The sequence below is a fragment of the Mauremys reevesii genome, linkage group 18, assembly GCF_016161935.1.
Source record: "Mauremys reevesii isolate NIE-2019 linkage group 18, ASM1616193v1, whole genome shotgun sequence".
In the NCBI taxonomy this organism is placed as follows: Eukaryota; Metazoa; Chordata; order Testudines; family Geoemydidae; genus Mauremys; species Mauremys reevesii.
Genome location: NC_052640.1, coordinates 9,911,251 through 9,932,898, shown reverse-complemented (window position 1 = coordinate 9,932,898; position 21,648 = coordinate 9,911,251). Strand labels below are relative to the sequence as shown.

Here is a 21,648-nt window from a genome sequence, read left to right as displayed (position 1 = left end):
TTTTAAAACAAAGACCTCTACTAACCTCACCACAGGCAGTGAAGCTGCTGATATATTATTAATTTTATGCACTAACTTCAAATGATCTGACTAAAACAGCACTTGTCTTCTCCTTGCACTTGCTCATCATATGACTACTGCCCCATCCAGAAATGTCACTTTCCTTTCCTCCCTTGCTGTTTTAAAATATATAAACTCCAAGTCTATTTAAACCACAATAACCCAATTACCCTGCACAGAAATAGGGCTAAAGCCAAAAGAAAACTATTATAATCCCTACAATGAAAGTCCACAGCTAACAATTGAGAAAAGAATAAACATGATTAAAATTGTTACATGTTAAGATCTACATCATTTGTAGATAAACAAATTTACATTTTAATGTTAAATATCTGGAAATACTACTTATGTCTTAAACTATCTGCTGAGTAGTACGTACCGACATGGCTACAACTGCAGTGCATGCATAGAATAATTCTGTTAGCTAAGAATCTCATTCATATTTATATTGTCCAAAGGCAGCAGCGCGAAAAAATAAAAAAAAGTTGGGCATTTGTCTGCTAACAGTGAGTGAGAGGCATTTTCAATGGGATAAATGTATTTGGAAAATCCCACCGTAAATATTTGGCTTATGATCCAAAGAGCTCAGCATTGACCAAACTCTGCTCTCACCAGATCTTTTTTGTTCTACCTTTAATAGCTTTGGTGCATTTGTTTCCAGTTTACAAGAAGGGCTGGATACTTCTGAAGTCAATGGGGGGCAGGATTGGGCTGCAAATTTTGTTCCCTAAAGTCTAGTGGGTGGGCGTAGAAACCCGATGCACTTGGAGAGCAGGGAAGAGATTAATTCAAGTCATGAATGAGGTAGGAAGGGGACCAGCTGGGGCCAGTTATACCCCAGTGAGGCTTAGTGTGTGACCAGCCTGTGCTTGCAGTGGGAGGGAAGAAGGAAGTGCCTTTGGAGAAGGCTAGTGAAAGGATTCAAATCTACTGATCTGCAGGATCCAGCAAGTGGTAGAGGGAGAAGTAGGTTGTGATTACTGGAGTAGTTTTCAGGCAGTTTTTGCTTCTCTGGAGGGAGACTGGCTGGAGCAAGCCATCCTCTTTTTATTCCTTTGTTTTGTCTGGATTTGGGTGCAGAAACTTCTCATTTGTGGAACTCTTTTGGAACCCAGAAGGGGAGGTCTTTTTCTGCTTTGACTTGAGGGACAAGCTACCCTACTTGCTGGAGAGACACTGAGGCAGCAACTGCCCCATTCAGAAAGAGGTAAGGCACTTGCCCATAGGTCTGTTACAACAGTAGTTTAAAACCTTATCTGGTGTGGAATCAAAATGTTTCTCTTTCTCAGCAGGCTGGAAAAAACATGGTCTGGAGAGGGTACTAAGATGGAATCAAGTAGGAAAAGGCCCTAAATGTACCTGCTTTTTAAAGGAAAAAAATAGAAAACAAACTCCCAGGTTTATCCTAGGATCTCTGTCATGGGGAGGATGCTAACAATTATTAAAAGTACAATAGAGCAGAATAAAACATTTCAAAGTACAATAATCTTGCAGCTCCAATACCTTAACTATGCCACAAGTCTTAACAGTCAGTTTAAGCAGGGCCGGCTTGAGGCACCAGCCGAGCAAGCTCGTGCTTGGGGCAGCAGATTCTACGGAGCGGCATTCCGCCCAATCCTAGGGCGGCACAGCAGGGTTTTTGGGGTTTTTTTGGTTCCCTGATCCGGCCACCCTGTAGGGGCCGGAGGCGGGGAGTGCCCTGCTGGGGCTGGGAAGGGCTGGGACTGCGCCTCCGAGGGCTCTAGGGCTGGGGGCCTAGCCTGGGGCAGGGTCCAGAAGCCGCCTTGAGAGGACTCTGGGCTCCGGCAGGGCCTCGGTTGAAGGGGAGAGGCTTCAGGCAGAAGGGGCGGGGCTGGGGGGGGCTAGTCTCCCCGAGCTGGCGGTCCACACACCGCCCATGGGTAGAACAATGTAGGGAGGATTGCAATGCTACTGCCAAGCCTGTTCTGTGGATAAGTGGAGGATCTCTGCTTCCAAGGCTATCAGAGGACACTTTCTACCAGTGCTGAGCCCCACTCCGATTTTTTAAAGAACAAGACTTTGGTCTGATTCAGAGGAACCTACAGTACTTGACACTTACTGACTCGGCTTTGGTCTAGAAACAAAGTGAAAATTCCACAGGAGCCAGCCTTATCTGTAAGATCACCAGGTCTTCCTGATCTCTGAGCAGACTGGCCCAAAGCCAAAGCTGCAGAAGACAGTATAAACAATTGCCTCTGAGACCTCTGGGGAGTGTACAGCAGCAGGCCCCATTACGGGTTTAACAGAGTACAGTGTGCCCATTGGCTGTTGCGGAAGGACCTCCCCAGTCCTATTGCTCTTCTGCTGCAAGCTTGAGAGTCCCCTTCTTCCTCACATGTGTCCCTGGTATACAATTGGCCAGACTGCACTCTTACGGTGGGGCAAATCACAAGGGAGGAGGAAGACTTCTTGTGCCGTCTCCCATCTTTTGCATGATTATGCAGGGTGAGGTGCATTAAGATTTTTTTTTCAAAGCCTAGGGGATTTGGATGCTTAACTCCAGCTTCAATTAAATGAGTAATTAGGCATCAGTTGTTTGAGCAACTCTGAAAATCCCAGTCATCATTCTCCGTACAGATGGGCCTGGGCTGCCAAGTTCAGCTCCAGATCTGAACTTCTCTAGAGTTCAGTTGGGCTCCTGGGCTATATAAGTTTTGAGATGTTGCTCTTCATTGCTGTCATTAAACTCCTATCTTTGCCTGTTCAATAGGCTCTTAAGTTGCCTCCTTACAGTATGGTAATTATTCTAATCATATTAAAGTGCAGAAGAAACTTCAGTGAGGAAAATAAAAACAGACTGTACTCATGGTGGCAAACTTTATTTCCTTTAATGTTCTGTTTTTATGTCTTATTGCCTGGACCTATCCCACTAATAAGCTTTTAATGACTGTTCCCACTGATATCATAGTACTTCGTTCTTTGCATGCCGCCTTTATTTTCTGCAAGAAAAATCAATTAAGCACCATGCCTCCCTGACCCCTTCTTGTATTAAGGCTTATCCCAACAATTAGGATGGCATTATAGCATTCCGTCTTTTTTTTAATTTTTGTTCTACAGACATTCCAGCAAGTCAGGTGTCAGTGCAAAGATTAACTTTTACTGCAACACAGCACATATTTTAGCTCATGTTGGTATGAAACCACTTCAGTGGCCTAATTACAACACCTACATGATTTTTTTTTTTCTTTTCAAGACCGATACTTAACAGGGCAGGTGTTACTTTTGCAGTGGTTTCCTTGATAACTTATTTTGATGTGAATATGGTAGGTTTTGGGGGGAGGGAGGGGTCGGAGAGACTGCAAAATGCATTTTTCTACAACCCAGAGCATTGAAAGATTTCATAGATTTGTCCAGAAGGGGCAGTCCTTACCACCTGTGCTACACGGGCCTTAGCACTCAGCCAGTGATTCCAGCATCTAGCCCAGCTACTGGTGGTTGAATCAGAGCATGTCTTTTAGAACGGCACTTGGTCTTGATTTTAAATACTCCAAGTGATAATTTACCACATCCCTTGGTAATCTGTTCCAATGGCTAGTTACTGTTACTGGTAGAAATTTGCATCTAATTTCCATTTAGAACTCTGCCAACTTCCACGGATAAGCAAAGGTGCTGCACTTCAGAAAATAGACCCAAACTACAACAGTTACCCTTAATTTAATCATTTAAATGGAAAGGTACAATTTATAACTATGGCTTCAGCACCACGCATCACTCTGTCCTATCTGTCACTTGGCCCTGAAGCTCATAGTTCGGTTAACTTGATCCTCCCTACCTCCTTCCACCAAGTCTGTATAAAGCAAACAAAAACCTTCTGATTATTTCCCCTGGGCTGGATGTCCCAGCACAAAGCAAGCACACTTTGGTTCTCCTGGTGTTTGCTGTAACAAATGTCTCACGAATGCAGCTCTAAATGTACATGACCCTATGACATCAGAAGAGACGTTCCTTGCAAATAGCATTACCAATCACAGCCCTATCTGCACCACTGCTCTAGAGCGTTAACCCTATTGGTTCTCCCTGCCTCCTCCATCCTCGTATGCCATGCAATTGCAGGGAATTCTCCCCTCCCCTTATATCCACAAGGCACAGACAACTTAATTTCTGTGATAGCTATGGGTTGCTTTATTGTTAATATGGGGTGGTAACTGTTCAGAGTGCTCTGGTATAATAGAGTGCTGGTCGGATTATATCACCCATAGACATCAGGGTCTCCCTTCTTGCTCTCCCATTGTGATGTGAGAAGGACCCCATAGAAAAGAATGGGGGCACAAGGCAGTGCAGTGGATCTGAAGTTAATATTGAGCCAAGCCAAAACAAAATACTTTGATTAGGGAACATCAAAACATTTAGCTTTGATCAAAAATGTCAAAACAAAATGTTTCAAGATTTCTCTAATTGAAGCTTTCAGTTTTTGATTTGTTTCAGCGATGCATCAGTTCTCTTATCAAAACAACTTCAGCAGAATTTTCGACCAGCTCTAGAGAAAACACTTTAGTTATTATAGAGTGTGGTGCGTTCCCAAGGGGCCACAGACAAAATCAGCACTCCTGCTTGCATTCTTTTTATTCCTTATTAATTTTAAACAGGTCATGGGACCTCACTTATCAACCGTGGCAATCTTTTTGCTGCTAATTGGTTAGATGTCAGATGATGATAAAAGGGAATAATTTCAGTTGTATTCATTTCACGAGAGATGTGGTTTTTGTTTTAGTAGATATTTGCTGTTCTTATCAGATCTACTGTGATAAGTCGCTGATATGAGAAACTGTTACTGCCTTTGGATTGTTTTTGTAGGACCACTTTTCCTTGACTCACAGGGCATGCAGTCTGAAGAGAATTTCCTTTGCCTTATTTTGAACCCACTCAAACCGTATGGGTTAAATTACCTAACTGCGGTTGCTGTCTGGGAAAGACTGTTGTAAAAGGCATCAGCGATCCATGGAAAAGATCTAGTGGAAAAACAGGACAGGGGGGTCTTGACTATGGAAAAGGGAGTGGGGACAGGGAAATATCTCTAACAAATATATACATGGTGTATTAGATTCTCACCTGCCATAAACTGTAGCTCCAGTGAATTCAGTGTTGTTATGCTGATTTATACCAGCTGAAGATCTGGCCCATTATATCCTATGTACCATCATCTGTTTCTTCCAGCGTAGCTTTTTTGGGGGTACTTATATTCCTCATGTCTAGCATAGACTTCCTTGGACTAAGAAATCTCTTATTTTAAAATGAAATCTTCCTCTAGAGATGCCTGGGGCAGGGTTTAAATGACAGGCATCAAGGTTTTTATACTTAAAGTAGTTGCAAAGTCTAAAACAGTATAGGAGGGTTGCAAACATGAAACTCCTGAGGTTCTTCCATCCCCAGCACATTGGCTGTCTGTGCCTACTTAGCACTGAACTAGGCAGGAGGCCACAGGCTTGCACCGTAGGGTTGATAACTTGATAGTACAAAGTACGATAACAGTGTATGAAGTTTCCTTATGGGGGTTGCATTAAACAGCAATATACCAATTGACTGAAACAAATTAGTACAACTAGACAGTGCCAGAACCATGTACTTCACAGGAAAGACTAACTGATCAGAACCCGTATTCTCATGATTCTTAAAGAAAAGGAATTCGAGTTGCACTGATAACTAGGACTGTTCATGTGTGGTGGGTTTTTTTGTTTTTTTTGTGTGGAATGTCTTTTATTGGTCAGTCTGTTCAAACCAAAACTGTACCCAGGAAAGGATTGTTTTGGGTGAATCTCCTGTCTTTAAATATCTTGCAATTGTTAAAACATGATGTTTTGGCATTTTTGAAATGAAAAGTTCTGCTTCTTGGTTTGAAATGCTGCATTTTAAAAGGTAAAAGGTCAAAACTGAAATGTGTTAACGTCCACAAAACATTTACATTGAGGGTGACATTACATCCTGGACTGATGAAGAGCTGTGTTTCCTCACTTGTCCAAACTGGGATTACTTTTACACTGCATTACTGGTGAACAGCTACCCCTGGCCAGTTAAAACGCAACCTCCAGTGTGTAACTTACTCAATACTGTGTAGCTGGGAGTGCTACTAGCTAGTCCAGGGGTGGCCAACCTGAGCCTGAGAAGGAGCCAGAATTTACCAATGTCTATTGCCAAAGAGCCACAGTAGTATGTCAACAGCCCCCACATCAGCTCCCTTCTCCCCCTCCCCCCGTTCCCAGCGCCTCCCACCCCCTGGCAGTGCCCCCGATCAGCGCCTCCCCCTCCATCCCTCCCTTCCTCCCCGTACCTCCCGATCAGCAGTTTTGTGGTGTGCAGGAGGCTCTGGGGGTCGGGGAGGAGTGAGGGTTTGGCACACTTGGCGAGGGGGTGGGAAGAGGTGGAGTGGGGGCAGGCCTTTGGCAGAGTCAGGGGTTGAGCAGTGAGTAGCCACCAGCATGTTGGAAAGTTGGTGCCTGTAGCTCCAGCCCCGGAGTCGGCATCTATACAAGGAGCCGCATATTAACTTCTGAAGAGCCGCATGTGGCTCCGGAGTCATAGGTTGGCCACCCCTGAGCTAGTCGCTCATGAATTACACTGCGGAAGAATCCCAGCAGATTCTTTTAGGCCCAGCCATGTCCCCCAGAAATGTGCATCTTGCACTGCCCAGCACTCTCCTGGACAATGCAAGCTCATAGAAAGTCTGTCATTTCATCAAAGGGAAATGATATGCCCAGACCCTGTTATCTCAAGTGGAGGTTCCCAAACATTTCAGTCAAAACACACTGGTTTAGAAAAAAACAATAAAAGAGGTTTATTAAGTACAGAAAGAAGAGAGATTTTAAGTGACTACAAATAATGAGGCATAAAAGTCAGGATTGGTTAAAGAATAGCTTGCATTTTATCTTTTTAAGTGCCTAATTTAACAGGCTGAGTGAACTTAAAAGCAAAAGGGTTTCTCTCCCCATAAGCTACAGCAGTCTGTACTGTCTGAAAAGCCTCTCAGCCAAGACCCCCTGCCCTTCCCCCTCCTTCCCCATTCCATTCTTTAAGGGTTGTTGATGTCCTGAGTAAAGATGAAGGCAACCTTGCTAAGTCATGGTGACAAACAGCCTCTTGTGGCCGTAAGGTTTCCAGGCGTCCAGTTTTCGACCGGAACGTCCAGTTGAAAAGGGACCCTGGTGACTCCAGTCAGCACTGCTGACCGGGCCACTAAAAGTCCAATCAGCAGCTCAGTGTGTGTGTGGGAGGGTAAATCAGGCTCCTTGCCTGCCCTGGCTCTGTGTAGCTTTCAGAAATGGCCAGCATGTCCGGCTCCTAGGCACAGGGTGGCCAAGGAGGCTCTGCGCACTGCCCCCACCCAGAGCACTGGCTCCGTGGGCTTGCATGGGCGGTGCCCGCAGGCAGCATTCAGAGCCCCTGGACCCCTTCGCCTAGGAGCCGGACATGCCGGCCGCTTTCAGGAGCTATGCGGAGCCAGGGCAGGGAGCGAGCCTGCCTTAGCCCTGCCACGCTGCCAACTGGGAGCTGCCTGAGGTAAACGCCACCTGGTTTGAGCCCACACCCTGAACCCCTCATTTCTGGCCTCACCCCAGAGCCTTTTCCCACACCCCAAGCCCCTGCCCCAGCCCGGTGAAAGTGAGTGAGGGTGAGGGAGAGTGAGCAATGGAGGGAGAGGGGATGGAGTGAGTGCATGGGGCCTCAGAGAAGGGGCAGGGGTGGGGCAAGGCAAGGGTGTTTGGTTTTGAGTGATTAGAAAGCTGGCAACCCTATGTGGATGTGAGCTTTGAATTGTCTGTAGTAAGAAGTGACTAAAGTAGTCAAAACTTTGCTGTTATAAAGCAAAGTTAAGTTGTGAGCAAGAGGCAGGCCCTGCTCACAGAATTTGGCAAGAATAGGGCTGATGTTGCAGAAACACACATTTCTTGGGCCTAGCTCTACTTAGGATATATATGCAAACACATTCCAGAAAGGTGGTACCAGAACACCTTGATACCAGAACATCCCCCAAAGATAACAGGAACCAACTGACCCAGCCTGGATGACAGCATGATGGATGGAGATGTTTTGATCAATCCAACATGTAGAAGGCAATGGGTGGCACCCTAATACATCAGGGGCAATATGTAATTTTTTTGTATTGGTGTATAAAGATGTATCTCAGAGGGAGTGTCTTTGGCCAACCTAGGGAGCAGGGGAAAGTCCCACCACTGACTGAGCTGCGTCCATTGTCATGAGCATATATGTCTTAGTATCCTCATAGAGTCTGCCAGATGCTATTACCGTGATTCATCGACGATAAAGCTGGTCGGGCACCTTCGCTACTGAACCAAGTCTTGTGGTCTTATTGGGCCGTTCGATCGGCACCTGCTGCACGTCTGGCCAGAGCCAGTGCAGCACACAGAGAGAACACACGCATGCAGCCAAACGTCTGACGACACTCTCCTTGTGATGAACTGTAAATATCTTGTTCACTCCTTCCCACTGCCAGAGAATGGTCGCTTAACTAAGTGATAGCCCACTTGACTTTGTTGATACTTGTCTGGGGGTGCCAGCGTGTCTTTGCCTCTAAAGAACTAGTTTGGCCCTGTCTTCCTATCTGTGGAACATATTACAGCAGGGGTCAGCAACCTTCAGCACATGGCCCATCAGGGTAATCCACTGGCGGACTGCAAGACATTTTGTTTACATTGACTGTCCGCAGGCACGCCCCCCCCCCCCCCGCAGCTCCCAGTGGCCGCGGTTTGTTGTTCCCAGCCAATGGGAGCTGCGGGAAGTGGTGGCCAGCACTTAAACAATTAGAAGGAGGGAAGGGAAAAAAGAAATGTGGCTTGAAAGAGAAAATCTTGAAACCCTAAAAACACAGTGTATACTTTGAAAAGCTTAACTTTTTTCACTCTCCATTAGCTTAGATTACGCTTAATCTTTCATGATTAACTTCTGCAAACCTAAGTTTCAAAATGAAGGCCCCCCTGCTGGGACCATTCACATGGCTACAGCTAAGCTTTTGCAGAGTTGGGGCGTGTAGCCAGAGACTGAATTACAGGGACCAGATCCTCAGCTAGTATAAACTTCGTCTTCAGTGGAATGATGTTCGGCAGCTGAGAATCTGTCTCCTCGTTTTTAATCCTGTCTCTACCACTGAGTCATTTAGTGACACTGGGAAAGTCAATTCTCTGTGCTTCAGTTTATGCTTCCTCCTTTGTGGGATATTTACCTGTATTGCAGAGGTGTTGAGATGCTTATGTTGGGATCCTTTAATGAAAGGTGGCAGTACTGTAAATGGGCAAATTGCATTTTGTTTGATACGTCGTACGCTATCTTTTACGTTCATCAGCAGTTATTATCCCTGAACCTATGTGTGTGGTGCTGATATGTCATCGAAAAGATCTAATGTATTTTGAAGGCTGTCATTTTCTCATAAGCTGCAGAGCTAGACAAAGCTACAGGCCCTGGGAAGAATGGCAGAGCTGCAGTGAGCTTCCTGTTAACGAAGTTCTACCACCTCTAGTGGGGCAGTGCAGAGGAGAATCGTCTTCCTTTTCAACCAACCGAGAGGAGGGAAAAGAGCAAAAAGGGACATCTAAAGTTAGCTGTCTGCACATTTGTGATAGGAAAAAATAATGCTATGCTGCAATTATCAAGATTTAATTAAAAATGGATGGATAAAATGGAACTCCAAACTTGCGCACAGTCTCTGTGATTCTGCCTCAGCAGTCATTTTTAGAATTCTGAATAATATACTGTACTTGCTGTGTTAGCCTCTGCGGCAAACTGACGTTTTGCTTTGAAAAAGGAGTTCATTGTTCCCCTGAAATATGAGGTTCTGAAAGCCAAATTTCCCTTTCATGTCTCTAAGCAAAACTTCCAAAGAATATCTTTTTAAATAATTGGACAGTTATATGCAGGACTTCATTTTACACAAAGCCAGACATGTCTGCATATGTGACTGTAGATTATTTTTGGAAAAACAAACAACAAATGTGTTACAATTGCAGGTGTGGCTTGCTTGATTTAGGATTAGATTTTAACCTTACAGTCTGCCCTGATTAACGGGTAAGGTAGCACTTAGTTGAAGAGAAAGTACTGACCATCACAATTCAGTCCCTGACTCCCTTTGTCTGCAGAACATAAGAACGGCCATACTGGGTCAGACCAAAAGTTCACCTAGACCAGTATCCTGTCTTCCAACAGTGGCCAATGCCAGGTGCCCCAGAGGGACTGAACAGAACAGGTAATCATCAAGTGATCCATTCCTTGTCGCTCATTCCCAGCTTCTGGCAAACAGAGGCTAGGGACACCATCCCTGCCCATCTTGACTAATAGCCATTGATGGACCTATCCTTCATAAATTTATCTAGTTCTTTTTTTAACCCTGTTATAATCTTGGCCTTCACAACATCCTCTGGCAAGGAGTTCCACAGGCTGACTGTGCATTGTGTGAAAAAATACTTCCTTTTGTTTGTTTTAAACCTGCTGCATATTAATTTAATTTGGTGACCCCTAGTTCTTGTGTTATGAGAGAGAGCAAATAACACTTCCCTATTTACGTTCTCCAGGAGGAAGTTATCTGCATCAGCCCTTTACCTGACATAACTTATTTCCCCCTGTATGCTGGCCAGCATAGCTGAGCCAGTATGTTGGGAGGGGATGAAGTGGAGGTCCCCCTTCTCACACATGCAAGCAATGGCCAATCACTGCTTCCTCCTACCCCCAGTTCTTCAATATAGAAGCAAGCAGAGAGGAATGAGGGAATGCCTAATGTCATTGGGTTAGCATGAGTCTGTTTGGCTCAACATTAATGAAAGAGGGCAAGGTATTTAGAAATCCTTGGATGAAAGGTGCTGTATAAGAAATGCAGTGCCCTGTTACTATGATAAACTGATCTAAAAGTCTCAAATGTTTTGGCTTTAAAAATAAAATAAAGCTAGCTCTGGCAGAGATCAGTGTGGTGGAGCTAATGATAGTGTGTCTTTTTTGATGCTTCCACATCTATGGTGTCGGATTCACACACGCTCTGCCGGGCAAGCAGGTGTCTCTCACATCTATTGTAAGGTCGTCATTTTCACTTGAAGCAGAAAGTGAGATGGATTGGAGCAGAATCCTATGGCCCTAAAGAAAAAGGGCGATAATATAATACAAATCACTTTTAAAATCAAGCTGGTTGAAGATCTGTAATCTACCAGGCCTTTTGCCGTGTTCCTTTTTTTTTCCCCCCCCAGAACTGAACAGGATGGGGAAAGAAAGCGGGAACCAAAGGGAAAACTCTCTAAAAAGCATGGTAATGGCAAGACCTGCTCTTCATAAACTAGTTACATATCAGAAACAAGGAACGGAAAATATTAAGATACTGCAGGTAGCCAAAGAAGCTGCTGAAATCACAGATTAAGGGTAGTTGAAATTCATGGCCTGACTTCCAGAGATGTTGGGTGCTTACAGCCCCAAATGAAAGCAACAAAATTGGGGTGCTCAGCAATACTGAGAAATTAGGCCAAGAGAGAGGATAAGGATTAAGTGAGCTTGAAGGCTATTGTGATTTCCTTGCACGAAATCTAGAGCATAGGCTGGCCACAAAACTCAAGTACATCTAAGTCCCCTTTATTATTATTGCTATAACAAATTTAATCTCCAGAGTCCAGGCATGCAGAGAGAAGAGAAGGCTTTTATTCCAAGCATTGAATGGATCTCAGGGTGTGGCAGATATGATGATGGGATGATTCTGATTGTCATTTGCTCAAATGGTTCTTAAAGCAGTATTATGCACCTAGATTCTGACAGTCAGTAGTTCCTGCTGCACAGGTCTGAGTGCAAATTATTGCTGCTGGAAGCTGAATTGCTGTCACTAGGGTCCACAGATTGTCTCTTGGCCAGAACTTGAGATTATAGCCAAAGACTTATCATAGAATCATAGAATATCAGGGTTGGAAGGGACCTCAGGAGAGCATCTAGTCTAACCCCCTGCTCAAAGCAGGACCAATCCCCAGACAGATTTTTGCCTCGGATCCCTAAATGGCCTCCTCAAGGATTGAACTCACAACCCTGACTTTAGCAGGCCAATGTGCAAATCGCTGAGCTATCCCTTCCTCCCCCTCACCCCTTCATTAATGACAAATTCTTGTTCCACCCTAGTCAGGAGGTGTATGCCATGTAATCCTCACTGTACATGGTGGCTGTCAGGTGTCCTTTCTTGTGGCGGCTGCCTCTGTTAGCATAGCCAGAATCTGAGCAGAAAACGTCTGCTGCAGACTCCATCTGCTTTCTTGTTTTCTGGTGTGTTCTTGTAGGCCTAACCAAAATACCGATGAAGGCAGTTATGTCCCCGATTTTAGCAAGCATGTGCCTAAGCCTAAACGCAAACAACGTCCAACAGAACCACTCACTGGAGTTGGCTGGGAAAACTTCAAATTTTCAGTGAAATCAAACTCTCTCCACTAAGTGATTAAAAACTTGGATTTGGAAATCCTGTCATGGTGCCTTATGGGAGTTGTAGTTCAGGCGTTTTATGTTCCTTTCTCTCTGGGCTGAGTTCCATGATGCACCATAGTCTCCCCTCTTGTTGAGCCACTGAGGTACATCATGGGAGCCTCTGGCTCTGGTGCATCATGAGAGATGTAGTCTGGCATGAGAAATGTGGTCCACAGAAGAAAATGAAGGCATGAGGCACTGTGGTGGTATTTCCAGAACAGATGAGAGGAGGCGGGTTTTTGTTTGTTTTTTATTTTACAAAGCTTAATTTTTTTTTCATTTTGTTTAAAATCAGTTTTCTACCAAACGGTTTTGATGGGAAATTTTTGACGAGCCCTATACTCCCCTGCCTACATACCTTCTGAATTGGGGCAGCCAGAACTTGGTCCCAAGTTTTGTACTTAAGTAGGCTGCTGTCTGAGTCCACAAACAGCTTTCACTGAGCTGCCAGATAGGCATTTGAGGAGCCTGCTCGCTCAGGCTTTGACACACTTTAATTGTGAGATGGAGCAAAGAAATCCACTGATTATTCTAATGAATGCTAAAACTTGCTTTCCCACCTTAATGTTCCACATTATAGCTACTAAAGCTCTTCCAGGAGCCGCATGCTTTGCTAAGAAGAGCATTCACTGCAGAGAGGATTAGACAGGGTTTTTGTCTCCCTTGATGGTTCCTAACACTGAAAAGAGATTATAGATCTTAATAGCAAATTGATAAGGGAGATTGGTGACTCTAATACCTGGGAACTAAGAAGGTATAGGTAGGTGGTTACTATTGTACAAGGATTGTAGTATGAACACAACTAGGAAAACATGTTACTTCAGTAGGAAAGCTTCCTACTTCAGGGTCAACTAAACAATGTAATAGCTTGCAAGGGGAGCCATTGGACACAAGAACAGATAAAACACTTAAGGGATCAGTGCCAAAGATGCTGTTGTGCTAGTGCAGGGGGTTGGACTACATGTCCCACAAGTTCCTCTTGATTCCAACAAATATCCTGTACAATTCATAGCCTGAGGTCCTGCTTCTCTTTGCATAGATGGTACTGTACACACAAATGGAATGTGGTAATCTCTGCAAGTTGCACCTGATTTTGAGCCTTTTCTTCTTCCTCTTCCCTCTGTAAATGGTGTCCTTCACCTGTCAGTCACTTGCCATCTCTGTAGCCATTAATGCCATACTTTTTGCCATTGTATCCAAGGTCCCAGAATAACACTACCTGGCACCTGCAGTATATGGTACTTTTAATCTATAGAAGCAAATAAACTACAGGCCTGCTGTAGCACGGTACTTGAGCTTCTCTCTGTATTTGCATTCCGCCTGCACCTGAGAGGCTGGGTTGAAGGGAAAAACATTCATTGTAACTTCTCCTTCCTGCTTGTACTTGTGCAGATGCGGCAACAATCTGGTATGATATGTTTGGCAAGAACTTTGGGGCAGCCTTAAGACAGACACTGAACTGTGAGGGTAATTAATTCTTGGAACAACTTTCCAAAAGATGTTATGAATTCTTAATAACTTGGAGTCTATAAAGTGAGATGGAACCTCTTTCTAATAGATATGCTGTAGTTCAACAAGAAGTGATTGGTCTTGATGCAGGAATTCCTACATGAAATTCCAAGGCCCATATTATACAAGAAGTCATACAAGATGATCACAATGGTCCCTTCTGGCCTTAAACTGAAACAGAAGGCTATCTAATAAGTGCAATTACTTGTATCAGGTTGCACTATACTCTACAAATCTTCTTGTAAAGTTGCCTATATTGAAAATATTTAGACACCTTTCTGTGGGTAGCTGCACCTGTATTCCTCCCTCCCCTGGGAAGTACACTTCAGGAGTGCCCAGTCAGGTCTCCAGTGTCACCTACCTCTGGGTAGGGACCTATGTCCCACTCCTGACTGGGGCATTTTAAGGCTGCACTGTGATATCCCCAGCAAGCCAGTCTGCCTAACAGCCAGTGCCTGTGTGTTGCTTTCTATTTGAGGGCTAAGAACAGTGCATTGCCTGCAGTTACAAGTTACCACACAGCTTCTTCTAAGCAAGCACGTTTATTCTTAAGGGGAAAGCACTACAAAGGAAAACATAAACCGATTTATAAACCATAAACCAATCCTGCTCCCCTTGAAGTGTGTGAGTCTTGCAATTGACTTCAACTGCAGCAGGATTGAACCCTTAATCTGCATTGGCAACCAGTATTATAGCAGTGCCAATGGATGGCCTGTGTATGGCACCTCTCATCTCTTTACTCCAGTGTAAATCCAGAATACTATTGAAAGTGCATCTATATTTGAGCGTGGTGTGTGTGTGTGTGTGATTTCCAGCATGCAAAGATGTACCTATGCCAGCTCTGCTCAAGCTATCATGCTTAAATAGCAGTGTTGCTGGGGTAACCCAGGTGGGGGCTTGGGCTAACCACCCAAGTATGTAACAGGGTCCATGTGGGTCCGTATTTGCGCAGCTAGCCTGAGCCACTGCCCAGTCTATACTGCTCGAGCTAGCCCAGGGACATCTAGGCACACTGGGAATCGCACCTCCCAGCTCAATGAAGATTCATCCTGAATTTCACTGGCAAGAGGTCTGAGTTGCACCCATAATACTCGCATACCTAAAGCTACCTTATTAACATAAAAATAATCTGACTTGACTGCAGGCAAGTAAATTCAGGATTAAATCCTCGATACACAATAGCAAGCACCAAACTAAAGCTAACGTGACACCCAATAGTGTTTTGTTGTTTGGCTTAATCCTTAACTGAATTTTTTGCTTTTGTGTGCCTTTCAGCCTCCTAGTGCTGTTTTTAATGGAGTCCTTGCTGCAGGAATTTCCTTTTTTGGGGGGGGGGAAAAAAGAATTTGTTCCAGATTTTTTGCACTTTGAGGTATTTACTGTAATTACCAGAGAGATGCCATTGGTGTGTTTTTAGTAGGAAAAGATGCTCAGGGTTACTTATGACTCTCTCACAATGTAATATGTAGTAGGTTAAACCCTGAAAGCTGTAGCGTACCCTTTCTACTCCATTGACCCCAGTGGGATTTTTGGGTACTCAGGCTTATTGTATTCTCTTCCACAGTTGACCTGTAGGCAGCATTACAATACATTTAGAAGTGTTCTATATTTCTAATATACAGTTTAGAAAGACCTGAGGCCTCTTCCAAACCATGCTGAAGACCACGGAAAAGATAACTGCTGATTCGAATGGGCTTTGGCTCAAGCCCTATCAGCGTGGTGAGGAATGAGTGGCATCTGTCACAGCTCGAAATGAATTCAAGTTACACATGGGCTCCATAAATTTAAACCCTGGGCTGGATCCTTTGCAGGGATGAATTGGTGTTGCTCAGCTGAAGTCAATGGAGTAATGCCTGTCTGCACCAGCTGAGGACCTAGCCCTATGGGGCAAAGATCTCTTGATACGTCCATCAACACATACAACTCACTAGAGTGAGAGTTGTAAATAGGTATCTGAGACTGTAACTTGGTCTACTATGAACAATTATATTTTCCTTGGCTCTTATTAAAGCCCTCCTTTCCAAGGCACACAGGGGGCATTCAGTAAAATCTATTAAAATATAATACAGTTAAAACAGGAACAAATAAACTAGAAACCTAATTTCTTCCTGTAAAGCAAATGTGCCCAGATCTGAGGAGGAGCTCTGTGGAGCTCAAAAGTTTGCCCCTTCCACCATCCAAAGTTGGTCCAATAAACGAGATTCCCTCACCTAACAAATGGTCAGTCATTTGGTAGTGTCTTGGGCCAGCCTTCTACCCTCCACTGGTAATAGTGGAGTTACACCCACGAGGAATTTGTCACATGCACTTTTTTAATGTAGTGTAATTTTAGCCTACACTAATTACTTGCTGTAATCTGTACACATTATCTTTCAGGGGCCTAATAAATTAGACAAATGGGTAAGCTTGTTCTTTGCAATAACCATTGGCTCTGACCAGTCTGCTGCTGATAGTGAGAATTCTGCTGTTGATTTCAATGGGAGCATGATCATGCCTGTGGTTTTCACCAGTCTATTAGAAATAACTTTTCTTTCCACTCAGTGTTCACCTTCCCAGCTCAAATATTTATTACTTTTAGTATTGTGGTGATTTATTTCTATTTGTTTTTAATTTCCTTGTGCAGTGTTTCAAATGCTACCACAAGCTATGAATGGCTTGGTGTTAAATTATGTAGAGGTGCCACATTGCTCTTGAATGCCTACTTTTGATGAGGTTATTAAAACTGTGACAATACAAATTGCCATAGCAACAAAAAACATAAATCCATAGCCTATTCAGACCTCTTGTGTATGAAAATATTTTAGTCTTCAGATGCTGAGTTGCAATGAAATTCAAGAAGCATAGTATGTGAGTCTGCATTGTGTCCTAAAACACAGCATTTATTGGTACTTGATCTTTGAATAGTCAAGAGCCATCTGTTTTTCCTCAGGAAGAATAGCCTTGTGGTTGAAGTAGGACTCTGGGATCTGAGTTCAGTTCCCACATGTGCTACAGACTTCCTGTGTCACCTTAGGCAAGCCACTTAATTTCTCTGCACCTCAGTTCCCACTTTGTCAAATGGCCAGAATATGACTTTTCCCCTGTCCATTCAGATTGTACAGTGTGTAGTGGGATAGAGGCAAACCACTAACATGGCCCCAAGTGACACTGTAATAATTATTTGTATTGTGGTAGTACCTAGGATCTTCAGTCATGGATCAGGACATCATTGTGCTAGGTGCAGTACAAATGCAATAATCAACTGCAGAGAGGAGAGGTTTGGGGCTAGTGGCCTCAGCGCAGCACCAGAATCCAGGAAAATTTGCATTCTAATCCCAGCTCTATTACTTACTCTTTCTAGTGTCTGTGCCTCCGTTTCCCCCAACATCTCTCTAACAGTTATTAGACAACAGTTATTTTACTATGTTAACACACTTGCAGTGTGAGCTGAAGATGCATGGAGATGTCAACTTGTTTAAAAAACAGATTATTCACCTACTTTTCCATTGCATACTGCACAGTGTGGGGAATAAGGAGCCTCCTTCCCCCTGCTCCACCTGCCTTTGTCTGTGTCAGCATTAGATAGAACTTTAGCCCCTGCACTGTGGCATGACAAATATGTTAAGGATAGTTTGTGTGTGTGTTGTGTAATACACGGTCTTTAATCTACGAAGCATATCATATAGAGGCCAAATCCTGCTTGCCTTACTCATGAATAGTCCTGTTGACTTTAGCGGGACTTCATGTATTTGAAGTCAGTGGCGCTACTTGCCTAAGTAAGGACGACTGGATTTGGCTCAAATTGTCTAGTGACTCAATGAAGCTGGTTGTATTTGTTTCTCACGGATTGCGATATCAACTGATGGACATTACGCGCCAAGATTTATAACGGCATTGCTTTAGTGGACCATATGGTCTCTGGCTAGCCCTAATGTTCCCATGTGTCGCTTCAGTAGCGAGGCCTCTCTGAGTCTAATAAGTCTAATTTGCAATGGTTCCCCTGTTTCCCCATGACATTTAATAATGCATTCTATATATCCTGCCTTGCAAAGTCTTTTAAAACATTTTGATATTGCATTATACCAATTGGGTTATTTGAATGCTGAAATATACCATTCAAATGTCTTCCTTCTTTTTAAATGAACAGTCCGTCTCTCTACCAGACAAGGACATTAAAGCAATCAGTAGGGTAATGAGTTTTTTGCCTGGAGTTTGTTGGCTGGTTAAAATGTACAACAGGAATATATTTCACAGTTTGATTTAGTGACACTATTCGTTGCAGCATATTTTTTTATGATTGTTTTGCCTGTCATAAATAAAATAGCAAAGAACACTTTATTGAAACCTCGCAGAATCTATATTTACACCTATATCTAACAATAAATGTTAAAAAAAACTTTTTAAGATGGCTTCTTAAATGGAATGTTTTAAACAACTTAATTTTCAGCAATATAGTGGAATTCAGTAAATGGCTGCTACTAAATCTTGGAAGAAATACAATCGCTAATCGGCAGCAGCAAATGTGGAATCTTCATGGGTTTCAGTTTTATTGCTCTCAGCTGGGCATCAAGTAAATATGAAAAACTAATGGAATAAAGCTCCAATTAAGAGATCTGGGGGGGAAAAGCTCTGATGGAGAGCTGATGAGACAAAAGATGTACAGTAGGCAGAGCTGGTCACATTGTCTACAAGTCTGAAAATTTCCATATTTTGAAATGTTCAGGTTCTCTCAACATTCTCCTTGTTTAACAGGCTATAAAGCTGGCTGATTTTTCAAATGTTTGGAATGTTCTTGAACTGGGGTGGGTGGGGTGTTTTTACTCCTCCTCCTCTCCCAAAACTTTAATTCCAGCCTGAACAGGCATCAAGAGATGCTGGTGAGGCACAAATGCCTCCAGCTTCATGATGGACGATAAATTGCATTCTGCCAAAGTGAGTGGGTTGGTCGTCAGTAATTGTATCAACTGGTAAGTTTCATAATGTGTCAGGTCTTCGTCTTAAAGTTAGGAGTTGCAGGGCTGTTGGGAGTCTGAGTCTGGCTTTCAGCTGGTCAGGTCAAGGAGCTTTTTAACATCAGCAAAGTTTCTGCTTCAGTGTGGCTGTCTGGATGTAAACTTCATGCTCTAATGTCACCAACCCACCATATTGCTTGTCTTTCATTTCAGCTCTTAATAAGTATATATCAACTGCCTGCTCCCCACTAGGTTTATTTTTGTGCATGCGCCGTAAGGCTTTTATTATTATTGAAGATGGGTTGGAATTGAATGGTTTGCTATTCCTTATATTCAAGGGGGCAGGTTGTCGGCTGGTTTAAAAAAAAAAAAAAACAGCATAGCTCCACTGAAGCAAATAGCTACATTGTCTAACACCAGCTGAGGATCTGGCCCAAGATATTGTAATGTAATTACGCTTCAGTAATGGAGCAAGTGGTTGATGGAAGGTTAGAAAAATAGCTTTTGGCCTCTTTGCAAGGGATAAGACATTCTGGGAGATTCTGTTTCATATAATAGTTTGACAGACAATGAGCATTAAACTGAAGTTCAGATTTTCCTTAATACCTGGCCAAGAAAATGGCCACACATCAACATACCAGACACCTGTCCTAAATCCCAGGGTTACGCCTATCACAACTATCCCTTGCTACTCATGGGACTCTGTCAAGAAGTATAATAATCTCCCTCTCAACACATCCACTATACTGCTTTAAGGGTATCAAGAAAACTACCCCAGTTGCCATCTGCTTTTTGTGCTCCAGTGAAAAGAGTAAATAAGGGTAGGGGGCCCTCATTTAGCTCTTTTGGAAGGAAACAGTGGTAAAGGATGGATGAAACAACTCCATATGCATTGTTTTCCCCTAATCTCTTTGCACTGCAATAAATGTCTAAGGAATATAGAATTCCATAAAATACACAACACCCCAAGGGCACTTTCTGGGGCACAATCAGTGATTTTGATGATAATTCTGTGGGAAGGCTCCGATCTATACTATAGTACTTGCGCCAGTCTAACCTCATCTGGCTGTATCGGGTGGAGACTGACCAGGTGGGAATGCTGTGCTAATAAAGCATGGCGCACATTTGAAGTATAGAAGTGTTTGCATTTTACTCCCAAGAAAGTTTCAAGCCTTGAGGATGTGAAGATGCTGAAAGGTGTTAAATGGAAGGCGAGGGGGAAATGGCATCCGGGACGTAAATAAGAATCTACACTTCTGCGTAGAGAATGACTGTCAAAGGCACAAGGGACAGTTAGGTGTCCCAGTACCCTTCCGCCTTGAAAATCTCCCCCTGTATTTCATTCACTGACGCTTTACGCACTGGAATGTCTGAGTAACGTTGTTACTTGGGCCTTCTCTACATGGGGAAAGTGACCAGCATAGCAAGGCTGGTCCTATTTTAGCTTTTCTGGAATAGCTTCCCCATGTGGACACTCTCTCTATTCTGGAATAAGCCATTTTTATTTTGGAATAATTAGCAACTTTGTGCTGTGCCACTCATCTTCCCCATGTAGACAAGGCCTAAGGAGCATGGATGAGGTGAACAGTAAGTAATTAGGAATACATCTAAATCGTGCTACAATGGCTCAATTACCTCATAGGCCCATACAAGACAACAATTTCAACTCCTATTAAAAAAGGAGCATGTAACTTCCCTTGTAGTAGAGCTTAATCCATTAACTCCTCGGCAGCATCTGTCGGGTTTCCCATTATAATCTATTTTCTGGTCCCTAAAACTTGGCTGTAAACATGTGCTGCTTGTTGAAAGTTGGCATGAAAGGTGTCAGCCGGGGAGTGATTAATCACAGAATGTGAAAGAAATCCATTTCCCAGTTTTAAAGGCTTTGTACAAAAGGACCATGAGATGGTAGCTAATATAGGCGGTACTCAGAAGTCTGCCTTGAAGCATCTGGGTAGACTTCATGTTAAATAGATGCAGCCAACGGGGAAAGTACAAACTCATCAAACATAGGGTAGGTCTACCCTGCAGTCAGAGGTGTGACGGCAGCATGTGTGGACATATCGAGCTAGCTTGGATCTAGCTAGTTCCAGTAATAGCTGCAAAGCCACAGCGGCACAAGCCCCCCCCGGGTCCAGGGTATGTACCTGAGTGGCTAACCTCTGCTGCTGCATCTTCATTGCTCTCCTAGATCAGAGCTAGCTCAGGTATGTTCACAAATGCTGCAGTCACACCACTGATTGCAGGGTAGACCTACCCTAAGTAAGTCCCTATGTACATACTGCCATGAGAGAAGCTATTTCTGTCTGCTCTGTGTTTAGTGTGACAAAGAACAGTATTTAGACAATAGAATAGAAAGAGTCTGTTTCTCTACTTACATCAGTCTTTTTTTTTATTCCTGTTTCAGTCACTGAGGTCAGTGAAGTTACGCTGGTGTAAAATTGGCAGTTCAGGGGAGACTTAGCTCACAGGCTTCAAAGCAGCCTTTATGGTTTATATTAAGTCCCTGATTCAACTAAGCAGGTGTTTATACATGCCGTGAATAAGCCTTAATGAACCGATCCTGCAAAACTTACTCATACAAGGAGTACTATTGAAGTCAGCCAAGGCCTAGCCCAAGTAATCAGGCTGGACATTTGCAGGGAGGGGAATTGCCCTCATGTGCCTCTGCAAATGCCTGCATGAGGCTCTTTCAAAGGGGAATGGG

General features: G+C 43.6%; 1 long non-coding RNA gene across 2 annotated transcripts in view; it reads left to right on the top strand.

Annotated features, from left to right (window-relative positions):
- The window catches only part of LOC120386372, a 49,879-nt gene extending 40,232 nt beyond the window's left edge, over positions 1-9,647 (top strand). For both annotated transcript variants that reach the window (XR_005589687.1, XR_005589686.1), the window contains exons 2-3: positions 1,141-1,267; positions 9,462-9,647. This is a non-coding gene — a long non-coding RNA (uncharacterized LOC120386372). The remainder of the gene's footprint in view (positions 1-1,140; positions 1,268-9,461) is intronic.
- The last annotated feature ends 12,001 nt before the right edge of the window (positions 9,648-21,648 follow it).